Source organism: Aedes aegypti, chromosome 2, assembly GCF_002204515.2.
Source record: "Aedes aegypti strain LVP_AGWG chromosome 2, AaegL5.0 Primary Assembly, whole genome shotgun sequence".
Taxonomy (NCBI): domain Eukaryota; kingdom Metazoa; phylum Arthropoda; class Insecta; order Diptera; family Culicidae; genus Aedes; species Aedes aegypti.
Window position 1 is genome coordinate 288047782 of NC_035108.1, and position 24802 is coordinate 288072583.

Consider the following 24802-nt stretch of genomic DNA (forward strand, 5'->3'; position numbering starts at 1 on the left):
TAGGAAATTGCATATATTTAGGCGTTTTCCGCGTAATTCATGAAATTTATCTATTCGTTATTTATATAAATATTGCATTGCTAAGAATTTTACAAGCATATTCGGATTCTGGGAGCTCAAATTTATCATGCAGAGTTGTTTTGAAAACTAACAATAATGGCACTGACAAGTGATCAATTTCACCCCGATATGAGATTCCTTGATTTTTGAGTTTAGAGATATTTGTTAACACTAAAATGACATTTGTTAGAAAATTTCGGTACATGAGTCGATGAGGCTCACCTTCGTACTTGTTTTCCTGCATTTAGTTGTTTGGCATTGTTAAAATTATAGAAAACAGACTACAAAAACCTTGAAAAGTGATCAATTTCACCCGAAATTACGGTAATTACTACAAGTTAATTGTCTATTAATTAATTTCTTAATAGTAGGCTAATCCTAATAGTACGGCATTGTTAGTAGTGAATTTATAAAAAGATTGAAACTTTGGATCTAAAAGTAAGTCATGCAGAACTATTTAATTTGCAAAGAATACTGGCTCTTCTTCTTCTTTCTGGCGTTACGTCCCAACTGGGACAAAGCCTGCTTCTCAGATTAGTGTTCTTATGAGCACTTCCACAGTTATTAATTGAGAGCTTTCTTTGCCGATTGATCATTTTTGCATGTGTATATCGTGTGGCAGGTACGAAGATACTCTATGCCCTGAGAATCGAGAAAATTTCCTTTTATCCTCGACCAGTGGGATTCGAATCCACGACCCTCAGCATGGTCATGCTGAATAGCTGCGCGTTTACCCCTACGGCTATATGGGCCCGAATACTGACTCATTGATTGTTTTTATTAGGTTATGGACAATATTCGATAACTGCGAATCGATTGAAGAGTTTCGGTAGAGAGAAGTAGGTAAGTGTTTGAAAATGTAAGTTGCAAGATTTATATGATAAACCCTGAACTGAATTTACAATTTGCTGCTATCGAGATGTGTAGCGATTTTCTTTACACTATCCGAAACAGTGTTGTTATCAATATAGATAGAATGTTGTTTTTCTGATGGGCAAAGTTGTGCTGAATTAGCCCTCAATTTGCCTCTAGCTAGGCCTCAGGTTACTTTTTATTTAGACTTTATATCCATGTCATTTCAAATCTCGTATGATACTTTTAAAACTGGATGTTGATTGCATCTTCTTACACCTTTAATATTTCACAAATTGTCATGTCAATAAACCAGTATTTTTGTTTGTATGACTTCTACATCGTAATTGTTACGCAAACATAATATTTCATACTATGACCATTTTCTACAGAAATAAACACAAATAGCATGAATGTAATTTAATTAATTTTATGCTACATAACGGTCACACGTTTTATCAGTGATATCGTCAAATGTTATAATTAAATTTTCCAGAACTAATTACAGCTCACAAACGACACGCAAGCTTCCAAGCACACTTCTCAGAACCATAGCTATATGGAATCTACACAAAATCGAACCTATTCCAGTTCATCGAACGTTAACCCAGAGAGTCGTGAAGAGAACACACTCACTCTTCAGCAAGTCTGGGGCGATGTCTTTTTTCTTTCCCCCGGCGGTGGTAAGTCAATCATGATGGTTAGGCGAAAGCGCTAGACCATAATAAGAGTGTAGACACTAACGGAGCTCCAGCAGTCAGAACTCCGTCCATCTGCAAAGTCGAGATCGGAACACACGACGGAATGGGAAATTTACTCGGTTCGTGTAGTTGTAGTTGCTTCCTTCACCTGCTCACGTGCATCCTCTTCACTGAACAGCGCCATCGTTTCCATGGGCGTGGCCAGGAGGGCAGCGGGGGTGAGGATTAGACAGTTTCACAAAAATCAAAATGTCTGGGACTCAACCAGTCACCCGCTAGTCGTAGTTGCAATACTAAAACAAACTACCAGACAAATTTTCATCCAATTTGGAGAAAATTAGGAGGTGCCTCAAGTCGAATTTGTGTTTTTTGGCTATTTTTTACATTCAAAAAATTCTAACTACTTTTCGATACACTCCTTATGTTCAATTTTGTAACATGTCAGCAATTGCGCAATTTAGCAGCAGCTCTAAATGCAGGGGAATGAGGCATGTCGTATTTCCGACGATTTGTTGCAATTTATCTGTAATTCGGATACAAAAATGATGTACTACAATAATGTTCAGAAATGACGAAAGAATGGTACTACGATTGAACTTTTATGATTAGGCATGAGGTTAAGAATCTCGTAGAACAAAAACTGTAGAGAAATATATGTTTTACAGGTACTTTAATGAATCAACAGAAATCAATTTTATGAGTTCAAAACCATCTCTAATCGGCATACAGTGTTCTCAAAAGTTGTAAAGTGTTAATAATACGTTCATCTAGTGGTATTTATTTTGATATTCGTTTTTCCAAATTCTCGTTAGAATTTTTTGATTGTAAAAAATAGCCAAAAAACACAAATTTGACTTGAGGCACCTCCTAATCTTCTCCAAATTGGATGAAAATTTGTCTGGTAGTTTGTTTTAGTATTGCAACTAGGACTAGCGCGTGACTGGTAATAAAGCTTAAGAAGAATAACCTTAAAAAGTTCATGCCAAGGATCTGCCCAGTAATTATAAAATTAATTTGGCAACAAATTCATCGAAGAATACATAGCGAATTCAATGAGATAGCTTCACATATTCAACACGAATTCCATCTCTGATTCATCTAGATGCTTTTCTTTCGTTTATTTAAGGAATTTCTACAATATTCAATCTTGGGTTTATTTCCGGAAATTGTTTGTCGAAGTACTTCGAAAATCTCCAACTTGTCGTCAGCAATACCTCAAGGTATTTTGTGTAAAGCATCTTTGGAATCCTTTTTTTTTTTTTTCCTAGTTCGTTTATTTGGGGCTCAAATGCGTGTAACGCTTTACGGAGCCGAAGTTCGTTTTTGTACTATTTACAATTTATTTACATTTTCATTACCAAAGTTAGTATGGGATGGAGCCAGGGTACTCGTGGCAACTCGAGGTTAATGGTCACAATTTTGAAAGGGAAGGACATGGTAAGGATTGGGTTTAGGGTTCTCTGCAGCTCATCCGGGAGGTAAAGCGTGGTAGCTCTATTATCGTGTCATGGCGTTGGTACCAATTTCTTGCCGGTATTCGTCTGCCGGATGGCCAGGATCCTCAATCCAACACAAAAGGGACAACACAGAGAAATAAAAAAAACTGGAGAAGAGAACACAAGAGAATTAAACTTTTATACAAGACAAGCGAAGGAAATTGTAAATTGCGACCATATAAGTGAAATCGCGGGTGCCCAACACATCTCTAACTGGAACATAGGGTTGTCTACCTCGGGCCGCAAGGGTATCCAAAAGTTGCGCTCTGGAGGCGTCCATATCCGGGCACTGCCAAACTACGTGATCGATGTCATCATAACCGGAACCACACCTACTACAAATATTGCTCAGCGCGAGGTTAATCCTGTGTAGATGTGCATCTAGCGAGTAATGGTTGGCCATAAGTCTTGACATCACGCGAATGAAATCTCGACTTATGTCCAAACCTTTCCACCAGGCTCGCAAGGAAACTCTAGGAATTATGGAATGTAACCACCGTCCCAGTTGGTCATTTAGCCAATCGCTTTGCCAACCGTGAAGAGAATTTTGACGTACTAAATGAAAAAATTCATCGTGTGAAATTCGTCTATCATAAATCTCACCTTCCTCAGCGCCCACCTTTGCGAGAGAGTCCGCCTTCTCATTGCCATAAATTAAGCAATGTGAGGGGACCCATACAAAGGTAATCTTATATGATCTTTCGACCAGTGCACACATCTGCTCTCTTATTTTTGTAAGAAAGTAAGATGCATGCTTTACAGGTTTCATCGATCGGAGAGCCTCAATAGAACTGAGACTATCCGAGAAGATGAAGAAGTGGTCTGCGGGCATGTTTGAGATCATCCCCAAAGCGAAGTTGATTGCTGCCAGCTCAGCAACATAAACCGTGCAAGGTTCCTGAAGTTTTCGGAAGGCGGAAGAGTTTTCATTGAAGACACCGAAGCCAGTGGATCCATTTATACGGGACCCGTCAGTGAAATATCTCCTGTAGGAATCGACATTCTGGTACTTTGCGTTAAAAATACGTGGGATAGTAATACATCGAAGTTGATCTGGAATTCCATGAATAGCTTGTTTCATGGACAGATCATATTCAACAGAGGAACTGTCATTGGTGAAGCGTACACGTGGGGGGTTGTAACATGGAAGGCTAATGTCAGATGACATGTAGTAGAGATAAACTCTCATGAATTTTGACTGAGCATTCAGTTTGAGCAATTCTTCGAAATTTTCGATAACGAGTGTGTTGCTCACTCCACACTTGATCAGTATTCTTAGCGAGAGCTCCCAGAATCGGTTCTGTAGCGGTAAAACCCCTGCCAGAACCTCTAGGCTCGCATTATGTGTTGAGTGCATACACCCTAAGGCGATACGCAAACAACGATATTGAATTCGTTCCAATTTAATCAGGTGGCAGTTTGCTGCTGAGAGAAAACAGAAAGAGCCATACTCTAGAACAGAGAGAATGGTTGTTTTATAGAGTTTTATGAGGTCTTCCGGGTGAGCACCCCACCATGTTCCGGTAATTGTTCGTAGAAAATTGATCCTTTGTTGGCATTTTTCCGTTAAATACCTAATATGGGTTCGCCAAGTGCCTTTTGAATCAAACCAGACCCCAAGGTATTTTGAAGTCAAAGACTGGTCGATGTCTGTTCCCAAAAGCTTAAGCTTCAGTTGGGCAGGATTCCGCTTCCTAGAAAATACAACCAGTTGAGTTTTTTGCGGAGCAAACTCGATCCCTAAGTTTCTAGCCCAAGTGGATAGATTATCAAGGGAATTTTGCAATGGTCTTTGCAGGATTTCCGCTCGTGGACCCTTCATAGAGACCACAGCATCATCTGCAAGTTGTCTAAGCGTGCATGGTTCTTCCAAACAGTTGTCAATATCTTTAACATAAAAATTATAAAGCAAGGGACTTAGACATGAGCCTTGGGGAAGACCCATATAGCTAATTCTGGAAGTTGTCAGTTGACCGAGAGTGAAGCTCATGTGTTTTTCTGACAACAAATTGTACAAGAAATTATTCAACATTCCAGGTAGTCCACTATTGTGCAGGCTTCCTGACAATATTTCTATGGAAACTGAATCAAAAGCGCCCTTAATGTCCAAGAAAACCGAAGCCAATTGCTCCTTGTCCGCAAAGGCTAGTTGAATATCTGATGAAAGCAACGCTAGACAATCGTTTGTTCCTTTGCCCTTGCGAAAGCCAAATTGTGTACTGGAAAGCATGTTGTTTGATTCGACCCAATGATCGAGTCGGGATAGGATCATTTTTTCTAACAATTTCCTTAAACATGATAACATAGCGATCGGGCGGTACGAATTATGATCAGACGCTGGTTTCCCAGGCTTTTGAATAGCTATTACTTTGACCTGTCTCCATTCAGGTGGAACAATGTTGTGTTCCATGAATGAGTTGAACAGGTCAAGCAACCGTCTTTTAGCGATATCAGGGAGATTTTTAAGAAGATTGAACTTAATCATATCGCTTCCCGGAGAGGAGTTGTTTGATGAAAGAAGAGCCATAGAAAATTCCAGCATAGTGAATGGTCTATCCAAAGCATCGTCTCTTGGAGTTTCCCAAAAAGGCGGATGAGCTGGAACTGAGTCTGGACAGACCTTTTTTGCGAAGTTGAATATCCAACGATTGGAGTATTCGTCACTCTCATTTGAGGATGAGCGGTTTCGCATGTTGCGAGCCACTCTCCAAAGCGTCGTCATTGAAGTTTCTCGTGAGAGGCCATCGATGAAACGTCGCCAATAGCTACGCTTCTTCGCTTTAATAAGATTCTTCAGTCTTTTTTCGAGCTTCGAGTACTCTAAATAAAGTTCTGAGGTACCATATCTACGAAAAGCTTTAAAGGCATTAGATTTTTCTCGATACAACTGAGTGCATTCATCATCCCAACCAGGTGTGGCTGGTCGTCTTTTGAAGGATGCACTTGGAACTCGTTGCTTTTGGGATTCTAATGCACTTTTATAAATCAATTCTGTTAGGAATCGATACTCATCCAACGGTGGGAGAGTGTTGAATGATTCGATACCAAAAGTTACCGCTGATGCAAATTTTTGCCAATCGATATTCCTAGTGAGGTCAAAAGGAACCTGAATTGACTGTTCTGACCTTTCACAATTAGTTCTGATAGAGGTTATTATGGGCAAGTGATCACTACCATGGGGATCATCGATAACCTTCCACATGCAATCGAATGATAGTGAGCTTGATCCTAAAGACAGGTCAAGACGGCTTCCTTTGCCGTCGGATGAAATACGTGTCGGTTCACCTGTGTTCAAAATGTTCAAGTTGAAATCGTCGCATAAGTCATAGAAAATAGCCGCTCTATAATCGTCATAAGATTCGCCCCATCCAGTACCATGTGAGTTCATATCACCCAGTATTAAAACTGGAGATGAGAGCATGGAGACTGCATTCCAGAGATGACGGCGGTTTATTGAAACTCTTGGAGGAATATAAACAGAAGCTACGCAAAGGTCTTTACCCTTTACGCTTATTTGGCAAGCAACGATTTCTATGCCTGGATGAGTCGGGATGGGGATTCTGTAGAATGAATGGCACTTTTTGATCCCTAAAAGCACACCCCCGTAATTATCATCTCGATCCTGGCGTATAATGTTAAAATCGTAGAAGTTAAGATCATCTTCAGAAGAAAGCCATGTTTCACAAAGTGCAAATATATCACAATCTGAATTGTGAAGCAAAAACTTAAATGTGTCTAATTTAGGTTTTAGACTATGACAGTTCCACTGTAACACAGTGATCATATCTTGTACCTCACTCGATGAATTATCCATCGAAAGATATGATCGAAGCAAGGAGGGGCCACGAGATAGTCAATTCCCTGAGATACTCTTCTATTGCGGGGAGAAAAAGGTCGAGTATGCCTCTGAATGAGTCTGAAACTCCGAGGGCATCACATATGCGATCCACAAGGGCCGTAAAAGTTATCAGTCCTCGCTTGGCCCGGGGGGTTTTCGAGGAAGAGCGAGGAACTTCAGTAGCTTTTTTCTTGCTATCTTGTCTAGAGCTTCTTTTCGAAGTATATTTAATCGGCGGAGGCGGGGGCGGCAGATCTTTGCTGCAACACGGAACGGAAGCAGCAAAGACCTGTTTCTTCGGCAATTTCAAATTTGCCCCACCTCCTTTAGAATTCGGCAAGCTTTTGAGGGAAGATTTCATTACCTTACGGCGCAGTCCCGGAGAAGATGGAGACTTTCGTTTTCCGGGTGCGTGTACCTCCGAAGAATCTCCCCCATCGGTTTCGTCGTCGTTCGCTTCGTCGGAAGACAACTCTTGAAAAGAGTTACCAACTGGGATGGCTGATGAAGACTCTTTTGCAGGCGGATTTAAAGCTTTCACCATTTCCGCATACGTCTTCTTGGAGCGCTTCACAATGGAGCGACTCTCATTTCGAATGCGCCTTTTGTATGCCGGGCACTTCTGCAAATCATGAAGATCCTCACGACAGTAGCTGCATTTTTCAGCTTCCTGTGTGCAATCATCTTCCAAGTGAGCTTGGTTGCATTTGCCACAACGGGGCTTGCTGTCGCAAAAGCTAGCACTATGGCCAAGCTGTTTGCAGTTGGTACAATTGAATACCTTCGGCACGTAAAGGCGCACTGGGTAAAAAACACTATCAATGCAAACAAATTTCGGGAGGACGGAACCAGGAAAAGTTACACGAAACGAGGCTGACGGCGAAAACACTTTTTTATTTCCTTCCATGGAAACTGATTGTAATTGTTTACAATCCAGTATAGCCACATCAGGAATGGACCGGTTCTCAAAAACACCTTTGCCAGTCTTAATGTCTTCGCATGTCAGACTCGCGTCGATAATTTTCCCTTCCACCTCGACCTCTCTGGCAGGTATGTAGATAAAATACTCCACAGTAAAAGCCTCATGCTGAGCAATCTCATTCGCTGCTTTGTAACTAGGTGCAGTTACACGCAGCTTGGATTGCTTCACTTGGTGAATAACGGTCCCAGGATATTTACGCGTCAGCTCTCTAGAGATCGAGAGCACATTCAAAATCTTATTTTTGCGCCGGAAATAGACAACCCAAGGCCCAGCCGAAGACGGTTGATAAAACCGCGTTCGAGCAACGAGATCTTTAGGAGGCGTATCGCCTCCATCCGATTCGTCCATGCGGGATAAGAATCAACCGCAACCAAATAATTATAAAAAAAAAAACAAAAAAGTAAAAAAAAAAAAAATTATAATAATAATAAAGTACAAAAAAAAAAAACAAAAAAATGCTTAAAGATAACTTATCAGTGGACTATTTTGTACGCACCTCCCCTATACGGGCAAAAAAAAATAATAACAAAAAAAAAAAAAAAAAAATATCGAGAAAAAAAAAACTTAACCGATTAGGGCTGTTTTGTACAAGCCTCCCCTATTCGGGCAAAACTGGCACCGGGAGAGAGACAGAAGTGAACCGAAAAACAACCTTGAACTCAACCTTGTTTGTTCGGAGATGCGAAAGCAATTCAAAAGGATGTGGAGTAGGTATACAATTGATACTTATCCGTTCCCGTTCGATGACCGCAGCTGGTCTTCTACACCGTAGGTAGGCAGAAAAAACGTGTCGTCGTTTTCGCTGCTGATGCAAACGGGGGATCCAATCACCGGGGGATGATGGTGACAATATCTTCTCGTGGCACGATACCAGTTGACCCTTGCCAATCTGGTTCGCTTCCTTCACGATGCGCGGTTTAAAGCACTACGGTACAATACTGCACTGGTAAAAACCACACGGGCGGTGGAAGAAAAAACCAAAAAACTACCGACTGCCAAAAACTGAACTGGCTTGTTCAAGCGCACAGCAAGGAATGATCTTTGGAATCCTGTCAGAAATTTCTTCAAGGGTGAAAAAAGTATTTTTTGCAAATTCTGTTTTTCTGGCTGTTTTTCATCATGCTAATCTGTCATGAAACGGCCTACTTTCCTGCACTGAAGTATGCAGTGCGGGAATAGTCATTTTGCAATTTTTCATCGTAATAAGCTGTTTTTCATCACGCCAATCTGTCATGAAACGGCCTTCTTTCCTGCACTGAAATATGCAGTGCGGGAATAGTCATAACGCAACTGAAACCAGTGCTGCAATGGTTCATTACGCAACGCTTTCTCATTACGCAAATGCTTCGAGTTGCGTAATGAATCGTAACACATCAATTTCTCAGAAATTGTAAAATAATGGCGAATGAATCACGATATAATTTCTGATATCCTCAAGTGGTCTTCTACGGAATTGTAATAGTAGTTTACGGAACAACGATAGAAATTATAGAGATGATTTTTACAGTACGAGTCGTAAATTAATCCTACGAGGCTAGCCGAGTAGGATTATTACGACGAGTGCTGTAAAAATCGAGTTCTGCAACGAGTTACATACAACATTTTTTGCAATTTCGTAGAAGATTACTTGACGGTATCAGAAAATATATAGGAATGCATTCATCATTATTTTACAAGTTCTGGGAAATCGTTGTGTAATGATTCATTACGCAACTAAAAACAGTTGAGTAAAGAGAAAGCGTTGCGTAATGAATCATTACAGCATTGGTTTCAGTTAGGTAATACAGTCGAAGCTTGTTATAACGACATCGCAAAAGACCGTCGTAATAGGGAAAAGTCGTTATAGAGAACGGTTCAACATTGGAAAATTTTTCAAGGGACCGAAAAATGTCGCTATAGAGAGTTTTTGTCGCTATAAAAGTTGTCGTTATAACGAGCTTCCACTGTAGTAGTTTATGGAACAAGTTGCAGAATGATGATTTTTACAGCACGAGTCTTAAATTTATCGAGGCTTGCCGAGTGCTGTAAAAATCGAGTTCTGCAACGAGTTTCGTACAACATTTTTGCAATTTCGTAGAAGACCATTAATTTACAACTCGTGCTGTAAAAACCGAGTTCTGCAACGAGTTACGTACAACATTTTTGCAATTTCGTAGAAGATTACTTGACGGTATCAGAAATTATATAGAAATGCATTCACCATAGACGGGGTTGGTGGTCTGACGGCTACCGCTTCTGCTTCATATGCAGAAGGTCATGGGTTCAATCCCAGGCCCGTCCCTTTCCTCGTACCTTGTAGTTGTATATCTCTCACTTGCTTCTATCTTCCATTCTAAATATATCACACTCAAACTATTCGTTCATAGCAAACGCTAGAACCAGAAACGGACAAGAAACCGTTTCCCTAACGCTTCCTACTTCCACGCGCACGCCTTTCTTACGCCTGATACATAGGCAGTCTGCTAACCACAAAAGCAAACCTCTCTGCCATGCCTTTCCCCCAATCCATACACTCCCGCATGAACTGGCGTAGATGCAGTGGAATATACAATCTACGTGGGAGCCAGTTCAATGCATCATCAATTCCTCCCCCTTCCGCTCATTGGTCTGCATTCTGACGTGGCAGGTGCCATTGTTGCCTAAAAATAGAAGATCACCAGCACTTATACACTGAGCATGCCTGTTAGTCCCAAGCAGTCATTCGGTTGGTTCCTTGTGTAAGTGCAGCTGATCAGGCGATACTGGAGTAGCATCCACGGGCGGCCAATCAAGCTCAAGGAATGCATTCACCATAATTTTACAATTTCTGAAAAAATGTTGTGTAATGATTCATTACGCAACTCAAAACAGTTGCGTAATGAAAAAGCGTTGCGTAATGAATCATTACAGCACTGTTTTCAGTTGCGTAATGACTATTCCCGCACTGCATACTTCAGTGCAGGAAAATAGGCCGTTTCATGACTGATTGGCGTGATGAAAAACAGCCTATCACGATGAGGAATTCAAAAAAAAAATGTTGTACATAACTCGTTGCAGAACTCAACATTCTGTAATTTGTTCCGTAAACTACTATTCTCGTCTTCATATTTCAATTTTTTTTCATGCTTTCTCTCTCGAACTAGACCAGGAGTTACAATATGAATTCGATATCTTATTCTTCAAGAAATTGTATATTCTTAGGAATAACACTCCTTTGAAAAAGTTTGGGTTCATCCTCTCAAAAACATACTAAACTGATTTGTCCATAAATTTGTGATTACACGTCTTATTGCAACTTTCAATGGCGCATTCGAAAGGCAATGAGTTAATCTTTCTTCGAAGGTATTTTGACACACCTTTTTTAGTTTTACTTAAATTTGTTTACTAATTTTCTATTTAAATTTGTTCTTTCTGAAGAAATTCCTGAGGCCTTCCTTAGCCGAGTAGTTAGAGTCCACGGCTACAAAGCAAAGCCATGCTGAAGGTGTCTGGGTTCGATTCCCGGTCGGTTCAGAATCATCTCATAATGGACATTTTCTTGGCAAAGAAAGCTCTCAGTTAATAACTGCGGAAGTGCTCATAAGAACACTAAGCAGAGATACAGGCTCTGTTCCAGTGAGGACGTAATGCCAAGAAGAAGAAGGAGGAACTCCTGGTGGAATCCCTGGGGAAACTTCTCGTAGAATTGCTAGAGAAACTACTGATGGAATTCCTGAAGAAACTCCTGTTGAAATCCCTAGAAGAACATCTGATGGAATCCCCAGAAGAACTCATGATGGAATACCTAGAGAAACTTCCGATGGAATTCCTAGAGAAACTCCTAATGGAAACCCTGGAGGAACTCCTGATATAGTCAGGAGTTCCTCCAGGGGTTCTTTCTGAGATTTCAACTGGAATTCCTCAAGAGATTCTATCAGGAGTTCCTCTAGAGATTATATGAAGAGTTCATCGAGGAATTTCATCAGGATTTCTTCTAGGGATATCATAAGGAGGTCCTCTTGGGATTCTATCAGGAGTTTCATCAGAAATTTCACCAGGAATTCCTCCAGGGATTTCATCAGAAGTTGTTACAATGCACAGCGGTCCAGGAATCAGTTTTACGCGGAAAGCTGCATTTTGAGCTTTAGAATGAAACATTATTTATTTATTTATTTATTTATATTTATTAATTTGCAATGTAAGGTTACACCTTTTTCAATTATTGCATTCCGAATTCATTTAGTTACAAAAACACTTAAAACTAAACATAACAGTTTCTGAATTCTGTTCACTTATACGTTGCTATTTTCATATTTCTAATACTAATTCCTTCTGTTGAAAAACTCTCTGCACTCTGTTCGGAACCTATCCAATCGATCAATAGATCTTATTTCTAGAGGTTGTTGGTTCCAAAACACAACGCCACGAACGAAGAAGGTACCACCATAATGAGATGTAGCATACTGCGGTAAAACAAAATTACAAGTACGCATGCTACGGAATGGTTGCAGTTTAGTGAAGAGATAATACGGTGTAGTTGTTTTGATTATCTTAAAGAGTGTTAGGCAAGAACGTAGTTTAAAAAAATCATAAAAACTACAGCCTAATAAATTGTGCTGTAGTCGTGAAACACTAGAAAATCTTGTTAAATTATAGACCCATCTAACACAGCAGTTCAAGGCAACTCTAAATCTGTCCAAGGCTCGAGCTGAAGCATTTTGTAATAGCTCTATACCATACAAAAAATGCGGAAGAATAAGTGATTTAAACAATCTAAGCTTAATTTCAACAGAAACCATATTAGCCGTGAGCTTAAGGTGTTTTAAACCCCCATAGATTTTTCCACATTGAATATTAATGTGGGAATCCCATTCTAGATCATGTTGAAATATCACCCCTAGGTTTGAAACATGATTTACATAAGAAAGAGTTTCACCTCCTAAGAAAATGACCGGTAGTGACTGGGACTGACGAGCCCTTGAAATATGCATTATTTTAGTTTTAGAAGCATTAATAGGTAGAGTATTGCGACATGACCAATCGTAGATGTTTGATAAATCTTCATTGATAAGGTGAGCTATTTCTGACGAAGAAAGGTTGCATGAGTGAAAATAAATTTGAACATCGTCAGCGAACATGTGTATGGAACAATATTTCAATACAGACGGTAGGTCATTTATAAAAAGGGTAAACAGTAAAGGGCCTAAAACTGATCCTTGCGGGACGCCTGCGACAATATGAGCTATTTCAGAAAGGTTTGCATCAATTGAAACCTGTTGTGAGCGATCCGTTAGATAGGACTGCAGAAGATTCACGGCGGGAGCAGAAAAGTTGAATTGATCCGAAAGTTTGCGAAGCAGTTGATAGTGGGAGACTCGGTCAAACGCTTTAGAAAAATCAATTAAAAGCAAAAAAGCGATTCCTTTCCTATCAATTGTACGATGAATATCATCATGGACTTTTAAAAGAGCAGATGTTGTATTGTGCCCCGCACGAAAGCCTGACTGAACATCCGTTAAAAGATTAAAATTATTCAAAAATTCAAGCATTTGATTTTTCAGTATTTTTTCAAAAGCCTTTGAAAGCGCGCTTAAAATGCTTATAGGTCTTAGATTTTTTAAATCGCAGCCTCTAGATTTTTTACGAATTGGCAAAATTTTAGCTGTTTTCCATGCTCGTGGGTAGTTACAAGTCAAAATGATTGTATTGAAGACATGAGTAATTGGTGTAATCACAAACGGTAAGATCAATTTAATGAATTTAAGAGGTACACCATCTAATCCAACAGCATCCGAGGTAATACTATTGATCATTTTATCGATTTCGTATTCATTAGTAGTAACAAATCTGAAACCATTTTCGTTCGGTGGTGATAATCGAGGAAAATAATTATCGACGGTGAAGTTAGACGCAAAATAGTTGTTGATCTCATCACAAGAGTTGTTGAAAAGCATACCAGCGCCAGATTTTTTAACATTTATCTCTTTCAGTCTTCTCCACAAGTCATTATTTGAACGAGATAATTCAGATGAACGAGAAATATAAACAGATTTAGCTTGATTGATTAGCATTGTTACTCTATTTCGTAAGCGTTTGTATTGGTCTCTTTCTTGTTGACCTTTAGTCCGCTTCCAAACACGATACGCGAAATCTCGCTCTACCATTGCTCTAGAAATGTCATTGTTGAACCATTTATTATGTCTGACAAGCTTACTAGAACGAAGAGGTACGAAATGATCAAAAAGTGATAAAACTACTTGATTGAAATAGTCTAAAGCTAAATTAGAATTATTGATAGAGTAAAGAGCTGACCAATCAATTGTAGTTAAAGTGTGATTTAGAGATTCAAAATTTATGTGTTTGTAATCACGAAAAAATACTGCGCTACTGAAACATGATCGAGCTACGTTTAAGGAAGAAAATATTATATCATGAGCCGAGAATCCAGGTCCGGACACTTGGTTGAAATTGAGAATAAATTCAGGATCGTTTGTGAACATCAAATCTATTTGAGAACTTCCGCCAGAATAGAAATAAGTTGGCTCATTTCCAACGCATGTAAACCCGAAATGATCAAACACACTACAAAAACGATTGACTATTGGAGAATCCTTCTTAACGTTCATGTTGAAATCGCCTATTAAAACAATACTTTTGTACTTTAAGATATGATCACTCAACTGTTGAAAAATAAGTTCACAGCAGTCGACACGTGGAGGATTGTAGAAAATTCCAAGCAAAAACTTGTCAGCCCCTGTTGATACTTCGACGAACAAAAATTCAGTATTACAGGCATCACCCAGCCCCACAAATAAATCTGAAGCAAAAACTTTTTTGCAGTTTAGATTACTGCTAAAATAAAGACAAACACCTCCCCCTCTGCCATAGTTGCGATCATTTCTAATCAATTTGAAACCTTCTACAGCGATAGTATCGTCAGAAATATCGTTAGTCAACCATGTCTCAGTCAAACAAATCAAATCAACTTTTCCGTTGTGAAAACAGGAAGTGAACTCATTGAACTTACTAAGTTGCCGTGAACAAATACTTTGCACATTCATGTGGCAAATATTTAGGAAATCTTTACGAAGAGCCGCATTCATGACAGCACGAGGAATATGATAAATACCTTCATTCGAACTGACGTTGTTTAGCATGTTATCTGACATCGTGGTAATAGTAGTATGAGCACGGAACGCAGAGCGCAAAGAGGATCAACAGAAGGATTACAGATGAATTCATGATATAAGTACAATTAAAAATTATTATTATTTTCGAATGGTAAGCTGGTGGCTGAAACGATGACTTCATGATTTAAGATTCAAATTTCATAAACACAAACAACTGTTTCATAGAATGTATTGGAATTGAATGATTATCATTAGAGCGTTTAACTAGAACAATACCATTTTTCAAGTGTACCCTAACCAGCTTTCCATCATTTCTAAGTTTGCATGCATAGCGCCAAATTTGTCGATCTACTGAGCTTAAATTTTCATTGATATATACACGCTGTCTAGAATTGAAGCCTACGTGTTGCAGTGATAAATCTCGCTTTGCTAAATAACGTCGAAAAAATTGCTCTCTGGATAAATTGGTAATAAATTGAATCAGCACGGGTGTGGTTTCCCTATATTTCCTAGTTCTTTTTGGTAATCGAGTAGCATAAACAATTGGGAGATTGTTGTTTTCATATCCGAGATGCTGTGCAATATTTTGAACCATATCATTTAAGTTTTCATTGGGCACATATGGGATACCAGAAACAATCAGATCGTTAGACCTGTTGATTCTTTCTTTCCTAGATTTCTCCAGATCTTTTTCAATTGCTGAAACAGAGGCAGATATTTTTTTCACATTTTGTAAATAAACAGTTTGTAATGACGCGATTTCATTTTGCACAATTGAAATTTGATTTCTGATGTCAGAAACGCTATCTTGAAATTTAGATCTAACGGTGGAGCACTCTATTTCACAAAGATGAAGAACTTTTTTCAGCAAACCGTCCAACGTTGAAAGATGGGAGCCCGGCTTCAGCTGGCCATCGATAGAATCCATAGTATTCGAGGTCATGCCAGTACACATATCAATTGCTTTAGGCGCGTGATAGTAGTACAAAGGGCAAGAGCGAGAACAAACCCGTGTGTTACCCCTCTCTCAGCAGACAATGATGAACGTGAGAAACGTTGCTATGATGGCGTTCACAGTTGAATTGATAAGAATATTAAAGCACCATAAGAGAGCACTAGGATATCAATAATCATCAAACTCCATAACCAGCACATAAATCGGGACTTCAAACAGCATAATATGAATAAACAACAGTCGATCACATTAGTTATCACTACAAAATCATCGCTAAAGCCACACCTACGAATACATCACTCACAATGCACGGCCATCTTTTCAGAAACATTAGACTAAAACGGTCTTCTACAAAGTTGTTTGTATTAGTTAAGCCCTTTGTTTGGTGTTATTGAAAATTAGGGTGGACCACATTTTCTTAGAAATTGTGTAATTAACTTTCTTATTTGCTGAAATGATATTAGCAAAGTTGTAGACCATTCAATTTCAAGCGACTTTGCCGAAACAAGCTTGTTTGTATCTCTTAAATTGATCGACTTAGACCTTTTTTCCTATGGTGACATTGGGTGGTCCAAACAAAATTGGTTTTCTTGCTCTAGCGTTTTCCATTCAAATATCTCATCAAAGTAGTCTATGAAACACTTTTAGACCCGCAACCCGCAATCTCGTTCCGTCTGGGAGTTATTGTTGTTTTTTTTTTCCAAAAACATGCTTAAATTGATCGACTTAGACCTTTTTTCCTATGGTGACATTGGGTGGTCCAAACAAAACTGGTTTTCTCGCTCTAGCGTTTTCCATTCAAATATCTCATCAAAGTAGTCTATGAAACACTCTTAGACCCGCAACCCGTTCCGTCTGGGAGTTATTGTTGGTTTTTTTTTCAAAAACATGCTTACTTTGATTGTTAATATCTCTGATTGGGGCAAACATAAAGCATATCTTATGACGGCATTCAATAGACAAAAAAAAATATTATATCAAAAAATTACAGATGTGTTATTATTGTAACTTCAATGAAATGTTCTGAAAAACAAAAGATTTTTAGCAGAAAAAACTTCAATAACTTTTATACTTAAATATCATCAATATTTTATCATGAAAATTTGCGTTTTGTTAAGTTCTAGAAGTCGTTCATAGACTACTTTGACGAGAAATCTGAAATAAGAAAGATGGGGCTATAAAACTATTTTGAAGATTTTTATCGCATATTTTTTTTTTTTATTATTCTGCATTTCGAGCATGAGAATGAAATTTTAGACAAAAGATCTTCCAGAAAATTGTTGATAAAATATAAGCTTTCATACTATGTTATTTAAAACTAGGATGGTCCACAATATTACATAAATAATACATATAATCATTTTTATATAATGGTATATACTCTTAGGCAATGTAGTAGAACTTCAAATTGTGATCAACTTTGCTTAAAAAGTTTTTCTGTAACTAAAAATTTGACCAATCTAGAGCATTTTTCCCAATTGTTGTAAGGTGGTCCAATAAAAATAAGTTTTTCAACTTTAGTGTTTTTTTTCTCGTCAAAGTAGTCTTTGAAAAACTTTTAGAACTTAACAAAACGCAAATCTACATGCAAAAAGATTGTTGATATCTATTTTAGTTCAAAAGTTATTAAAGAATTTTTCGGCAAAGTTGCTTGAAATTAAATCTCAACTACAACTTTGCTGAAGCATGCATAATATAATTTCTACATATAAGAAAGTTATTTACGCTACTTCTATGAAAATGTGGTCCACCCTTATTTTCAATAACACCAAACAAAGGGCTTAACCAATACAAACAACTTTGTAGAAGACCGTTTTAGTCTAATGTTTCATTCAAAGCCTGATTCGCTGCTGACAAGTAATTTCTCGGCCTATCTTACTGCATGGGAAATTCCTGCAAGGAATCGATCAAGATAGCTCTTTTTTTCTGATCGCAGTACGCAGCTGAAAAGAAATGTCAGTTCAAATGGGTGAAAATTTCTGCAAGGAATCGGCGGGAAATTTCTATCAAAAGTTTCGTCAGAAATTTCACCTGGATTTTCTCCAGAGATTCCATCAGGAGTTCCTCCGTAGGTTATATCAGGAGCTCCTCGAGGAATTCCATCAGGATTTCTTCTAAGAATTCTATCAGAAGTTCCATCAGGAACCTTATCAGGAATTCCTCCAGGGGTTTTATCAGGACTTCCTATAGATATACCTTTAGGAGTTCCTCTATGTTTATGTATGCATTTCATCAGCAGTTCCTTAAGAGATTTTACCTGGATTTCCTTCAGGGGTTCTTTCAGAAGTTTCTCTAGGGATTCCATCACGAGATCTTTTAGAGATCGCACTTGGAATTTTTCCAGAGATCAAATCAGGGGTTCCTCAAGGAATTGCATCAGGTTTTCTTCTTGTGATTTTATAAGAAGCCCCCTCAGGCATATTATCAGGAATCCATCCAGGGATTTCATCAGGAGTTTCAACAAGGATCCCGTCAGGCGTTCCTTCAGAGATTCCATTAGGGGTTCCTCCAAGTATAACATCAGAAGATGGTCTAGGAATTACTGCAGGAGTTTCTCTAGGGATTTTATCAGGGGTTCCTCCAATTCCATCAGGAGTTCCATCAAGAATATCGAAAGTTTCTGTAGGAATTCATTTAGATGTTCCTTTAGAGACTCTTTTTTTGCATTCCTTCCTTTTGTCTATGAATCTACAAGGAGTAGCTCCTATCAAAACCTTTCAGCGATTCTTTTAGTGATTTCACAAGGAATATCTCCAAAAAATCATTCAGGAATTAATTCAAACATTCTTCCATGGATTGCTGCAGGGATTCCTACACGGTTTTCGCTAGAGATTTCTTCCAAAATTCGTACAGAAATACATTCAGAGATATACACCAGGAACTTTTGTGTCACAGAATTTCCACCCAGAATTTCTCCCAGGATTCAACAAGCAGTTCATCCAGTGATTCCGCTAGGGAGCCTTCGGGGATTCCACAAGAAGTACTTAAAAAAAAAAACAAAAAGCTTCCTACACGGAATAACACCAGGATTTTTTTGAGAGGTTCCCCCAGGTTATTCTCTGGGAAGTATTTTCTATAAACTCTTCTAAAGTTTCCTTAACAGATTCTTCCTTGTAACCCTGAATGGACCCTACGAGGCATTCGACCTAGGGTTTTTGAAGAAATTACTTCAAGAATTTGCCAAGACTCCTAAAATAATTTATGCTACAAATTACTTTCAGTATTTCTTGAAGAATTTTTTTCAATTACTGGTGGAATTACATTGGAAAATCCTGTAGGAACTCCTTCAGGGATTGCTTCAAAAGTTTTCCCAATACCTAAATAAATCTATGGAGGAATCTTGAAGGCATTCATGAATGAAGTATTGGATGATAAAATCTCTTGTGAAATTTTTGGACTCTGTAGAAAAATTACAGGAAAAAATTGGTGAAGAAATTCCTTTTGGAATTTCTGAAGCAACTCCTGGTGAAATTTAAGCAGGAGTCTTAGAAGGGAGCCCTAACAAAGGGGCAAAATTCTTGGAGGAATTTATGGTGATGAATTTCTTGAGAAGTATCTGAAATAAATCGGGATGTGATTCCTGAATAAAGCATGATGGAATCCTTGGAACAAATTTCTAGAGGAATTCCTATAGGAAACTACTTATTCAGCATTGGATCGACTAAAATTTTAAGTTAATGCTTCATTAGAAGGGAAATCTAATGTTCTTTGATGATCGCTTGCAAAATTTTGGCTGAAAAATCTTAGTCATCTTGCTTAAGTTTGGCCACATATTTTTTGCACGAAACGTTAAACTTGAATGGACATCAGCTCTTTCCCATCCTTTCAAAAATCCTGGCTACCCTCCACGATCGTTTCTTCCATCGCTGCATGGCTGCGCGCTGCTGGTTGACAACGAGGTCAGGAAGCCAGACGTTCAAAAGAGAACTCGAGATAGCAGTTCTTGCTTGATGGCTAATGTGCCCCAAAAACATGGTGCGGAATTCGGAATGGAGCGGGAAGCTTTGCTTGCTCCGTTTTCCACATCTTCTCGGTGGAGTGCAACCCCCGCCGTTTCGAAATGTGAGGTTATGTTTATGTATGTATGTGCAACCATACCTACATCCGATTACGAGCTTGAAGGACCAAATACCAATTCAAAGCGGTTGATATGATACTCCAATCTTGAACTTGCTAGAGTGATGTCCGACAAACAACTGAACGAGATGGGTGAGTGAGCAGATTAATCTTTGAATTTTCCTCTGGGAGTGAAATCGTGTTCGGAGCTTTTCTCTCTTTTCAGCTCACGATTGAAAGCTTCCAAATCTTTTGTGTATTGGTTACTGAGGTGACCAACACAAGACTTTTCCCTGTGTGCTTGTATTTGTATGATTTTTCCTGCTTGGTATTTGTATCGCACGTGTTTTGAGATGACAGTTTGATAATACTTCTACGTGAAATAACCAGATGATATGGAGGAGCATTTTACTCATTTGTCATGACACCAAATGAAACTATAATGATGTTTTTTCAAAAATAAAGTAAAACCTACTGATAAGGTACCGGTACCAAAGATTGTGAATGCACCAGTAGTGTCGTCACCGGAATAAAACGTATATTATTGATTGAGATGATATGCGCCAATTTATGTCTTATGGATTACTTTCAGTTTATTCGATTCGCAAAAATTAATTAGTAAAGTATTTTCAGAACATTAGCTTCCGAAATTACCGTCGTGTTTCTGGGAGCCGTGACGACTTCGAAGGGAGTCCGTGAAGCTATAATCTTAATAACAAATGTCGTTTTTTAATTGAGGAAATTGTGCGGAATGTCTTATCAGTATTATTGCCGAGTCGTAAATATTTGATATTTGAAGTCGTTTTGAAAATTAACTCATTTTATTTCTTAATCTACGCAAATGGTGATAACATGCTTAATAGTGAGTTAATAGTGACATAATAAAGTAACACCGTAAATACTGGTAAAACAACATTATAAAAGACAATTTACACCGTCTTCAACCAAAGGCTGCAAAGACTGAACATAACTAACATTAGACAACCGACACATGGAACGACCAGTGGATCAGGGAAGAATTTTTCGTTTGACGAAAAGTTTTCTCCGACTGGGGTCAATACGCCTAAACGACTGACGCCGCTAACCGCACGGCTATGAAACCCACTATCACAAAAATAGGCATCATTAAATCTTTCACCATTTCAAAATATATGATTTTAGCCTTCATTTGACGAGTTCCCCAAAACAAAATTCAGAGGGGGTCGTGTACAAGACACGACCGCATGACGTTAACTACGCCAAGTGATTTTCTACATTAGAATTTTTGTCGATTGTCATACCGTTTTGATTCATATTACGGACACTTAAGGCCTCAGGGAAGTATAACTCAGCATAGGGCATACAAAATAAATCATTATGTATGGTTTCTCAGCGTTATCGAGCGTCGGAAACCCTAAACTTTCGAATGGCTAGTAAAGAATATGCTTCCGCAATTTGAGTTATTTTAAATAAATCGAAATGTGTAGTCTTTTTATGATTCTTATTACGGACGCTTCCTCACTTTTGCCTCATATTCCGGACACTTTGATTCAAATTCCGGACAGCTCATGGAAATCATTGATAGAAAAGTCAAATCATCAATTAAAATCGTCAAACCACTAAAGAGACGTCTAAGCTAGTTGGGCATTAAACATTTGCATAGATATTTATGGAAAAAGATTATTAAAACGAACCTCGAAAGTATGAACTTTTTAACGGCAAAAATTGAAACATTTCGTGTGAAATATTTCCCATACAAAGTAGAGTGTCCGGAATTTGAAGCTGTCCGTAATATGAATCAAAACGGTAATTGCAGCCTTCCTATAGTTCGAAATATAACATCATATCATGACGGTCGCAATATTTTAGATTTTCAATTGACACCCAGTATATTGCCGTAAGACGTAGTTAACGTCAAAAAATCTACCAAGAGATATTCCAGTATTCAATTCCATACATATTCAGAGTTGAGAACGATTAAAGCGAAATAGAACTCTTAGAACATAATCATACACATTAATAAAAACTGCTGCTGCGTTGATTTTTCATCTTTTTAAATTAATATGCTAAACAAAAAATGCTTGATTTAGTTATTTGACTATTAGAATTGTTCAGTCTGCTGAAATTGTGTCTCTTTTGTTGTTGGTTGATGATGTACTGACAGATATGCCGGGAAAGGTGGAATATAAAAATAGGCAATTCAAACAAATTATACAGTATAATTGTCGATTACAAATATTTTTATCCTTTACGTTACCGAGCTCAGACATGACATTTTCAAATAGCTGCCATTTCGTCAATTTCCATTCGATTTTTTTGAAACGACCTTCAGTTGACTTTAATAAGGTACTAGTTGTTTGTCATAGATAGACAACATTGAATTCAGAACCATGCCGGAGATATTCCGGGTTGTACTGAGTTCACGAGGGTGCCAAATTTTGGAAATGTGTTTTTTTTTATTTTTTGCAGTTACAACACCAAAGTTTTAATGTAAAACGTAAGATAATGATCCATTGTCATCATTTGAACATAATTTGAATTAAGGGTCCGCTCCGGAACACCGTAGTCGGTTCCGCCAGGCCCCCTTTGAGATATTTCCGTATCATGTCCAAAACATACCGTGCAACGTCTCAATCATCATGACTTTGGGAGAACACGTCAGTCAAAGAAGAAAAACTTGGTACAAATAGATGTGACCATTCTAGAGCTCCTGGCAGAGGTTCCACGAGGGCCTCCTAGGAGATATTTATGGGTTTTGTTCAAAACATTGTATTGAACGGTTACAGAATTTCTAGATTTATTTTAATTCTGTGCATATTATAGGGTGAACTGTAGTGTTTTTTTGGTTTGTGTTTGGTAAAATTAGTATAAGTTTGTGATAAGCATAAATTGTAATTTAAAGAAACTGTGGATAAAATGGGCGTTGAGTGGAAATCAACTGTGGTAGAAAATGTAGGCAACATGCAAGATAATGGATGATGTTAATGCTACCAAGGATGGAAATATGGAGTAGGGATAAGAAACACATGGAAAATACAGTATTGGACAAAACATTTGCAACTTTTTCGATTTTCCATACAAAATGACCAACTTTGGTAAGCTATATCTCAGTTATTCATGGACCGATTTGAATGAAATTTTGGCAGAACATCAGACATAACTTGAATTTTAACATATATTTTTGAGTGATTTTTCCAATCACAAGTTCAAAAGCAGTAACGGTTTGACTAAAATGAATTTTTTGACGATTTTTTATAAATGACATAACTAAACATATATAAGGAATAGCTTCATGATATCTTCAGTAAAGTTTTAGATTTCAACGAGATGAACAAGTTTGCTGAAGACAGTTTTTGTTTAGGGCTATCAGATTTTGAGATAAATAGTTTTGAATTTTTCGTCGAAAATTACACTTTAGTTAAACCGTTATTACTTATAAACTCGTGATTGGAAAATTAATGCAAAAATATATGTTAAAATTCAAGTTATATCTGATGTTTTGTGAAAATTTCATTCGAATCGGTTCATAAATACCTGAGATCTAGCTTACCAAAGTTGGTCATTTTGTATTGATAATCGGAAAAGTTGCAAATGTTTTGTCCAATACTGTATGAACTGGAGAGAAACTTAAGGCTTGAGCTTCGTGTGAGACACAAGTGAGTGAGTTTTAAGTGGCAAACATTGTGAAGTTCGGTGAACTGTTGGAGAGTATATTGAACCCGTTCACTCAAAACCTTTTGTTAGTGCCTTGTGGTACTGAGCGATTAATACGCCATCCTCACTGTCCACACGATTCGGCCTAAATCGGGTATCCGATCTACGCCTAACCGCAAAAGACTACTCTCAGGTCACGTTTTAACCGACCGTATTGGAGATCCTCGGGTCGTTGAGCCCTAAAAATAAAGGAGGACCCTTCTCGGCGTGGCCAATACGGTCTCGTCCGTGGTCCGTCGATTTCGACAAATAAGAAAGACGCCGTTAGCCAAGCCTAGGTCACGTAAAGTTGAGGTCTGACATCAATCATGATATACCTTATTAACGTATTCTTCAGATCGACATCCAAAAGACAATTTATGCAATTCAATTTGGTCAGTATCATATTTACAATACATGGAGTGATAGCGATAAATAAAACTTCCTATACAAATTATCACAAACTCCAAACCTATCTACGCTATTTCGTTTACGCATGCCATGTATGGACAATAGACGAACGGCAAAGCGAAACTATTGTCCAGCCGGTTGGCATATAATCTATTCTCCATAGTGGTCCATTATCAGCATCTAGATTAGACCGGTGCAGAAATTGATATTTCAACACGTAAGTGGCCGATTCACAGTGGAAATGCAATTCCACTTGTCCAACGTCTCCAGACACGATCCTCAGCAACCGACGACATCAACAGCCATCGCCATCAGCAGTCATCAGCGAGCGCTCGCCATCGCATCGGTACGTACCCATCGATCCTGAACCCCCCAATAAACAATAGACACTCCACAGTAGTTTTTCAATAAATTAGATCTTTTTCCTCTAAACACACACTTCTCATTAGCCAAAGAAAGACCATAGTTTCCGCACACTTAGATCCGCGTAGCCCCTCCGAATTACTAAGTAGCATGTAGGCCCTGCGACACAGTTCAGGGGTCTTATGCTACTGAGGGAGTCTTGGTTCTGCCGTGAGCCTGTAGAGCTGCATCAGCGTAAGTCTCAGTAAGTCTCAACATGCCGTGCGATGTCTTATGTTTTGTGAATTTGAAAGAACATGTCAATAGCCGAGGAAACAGCTTTATTTCA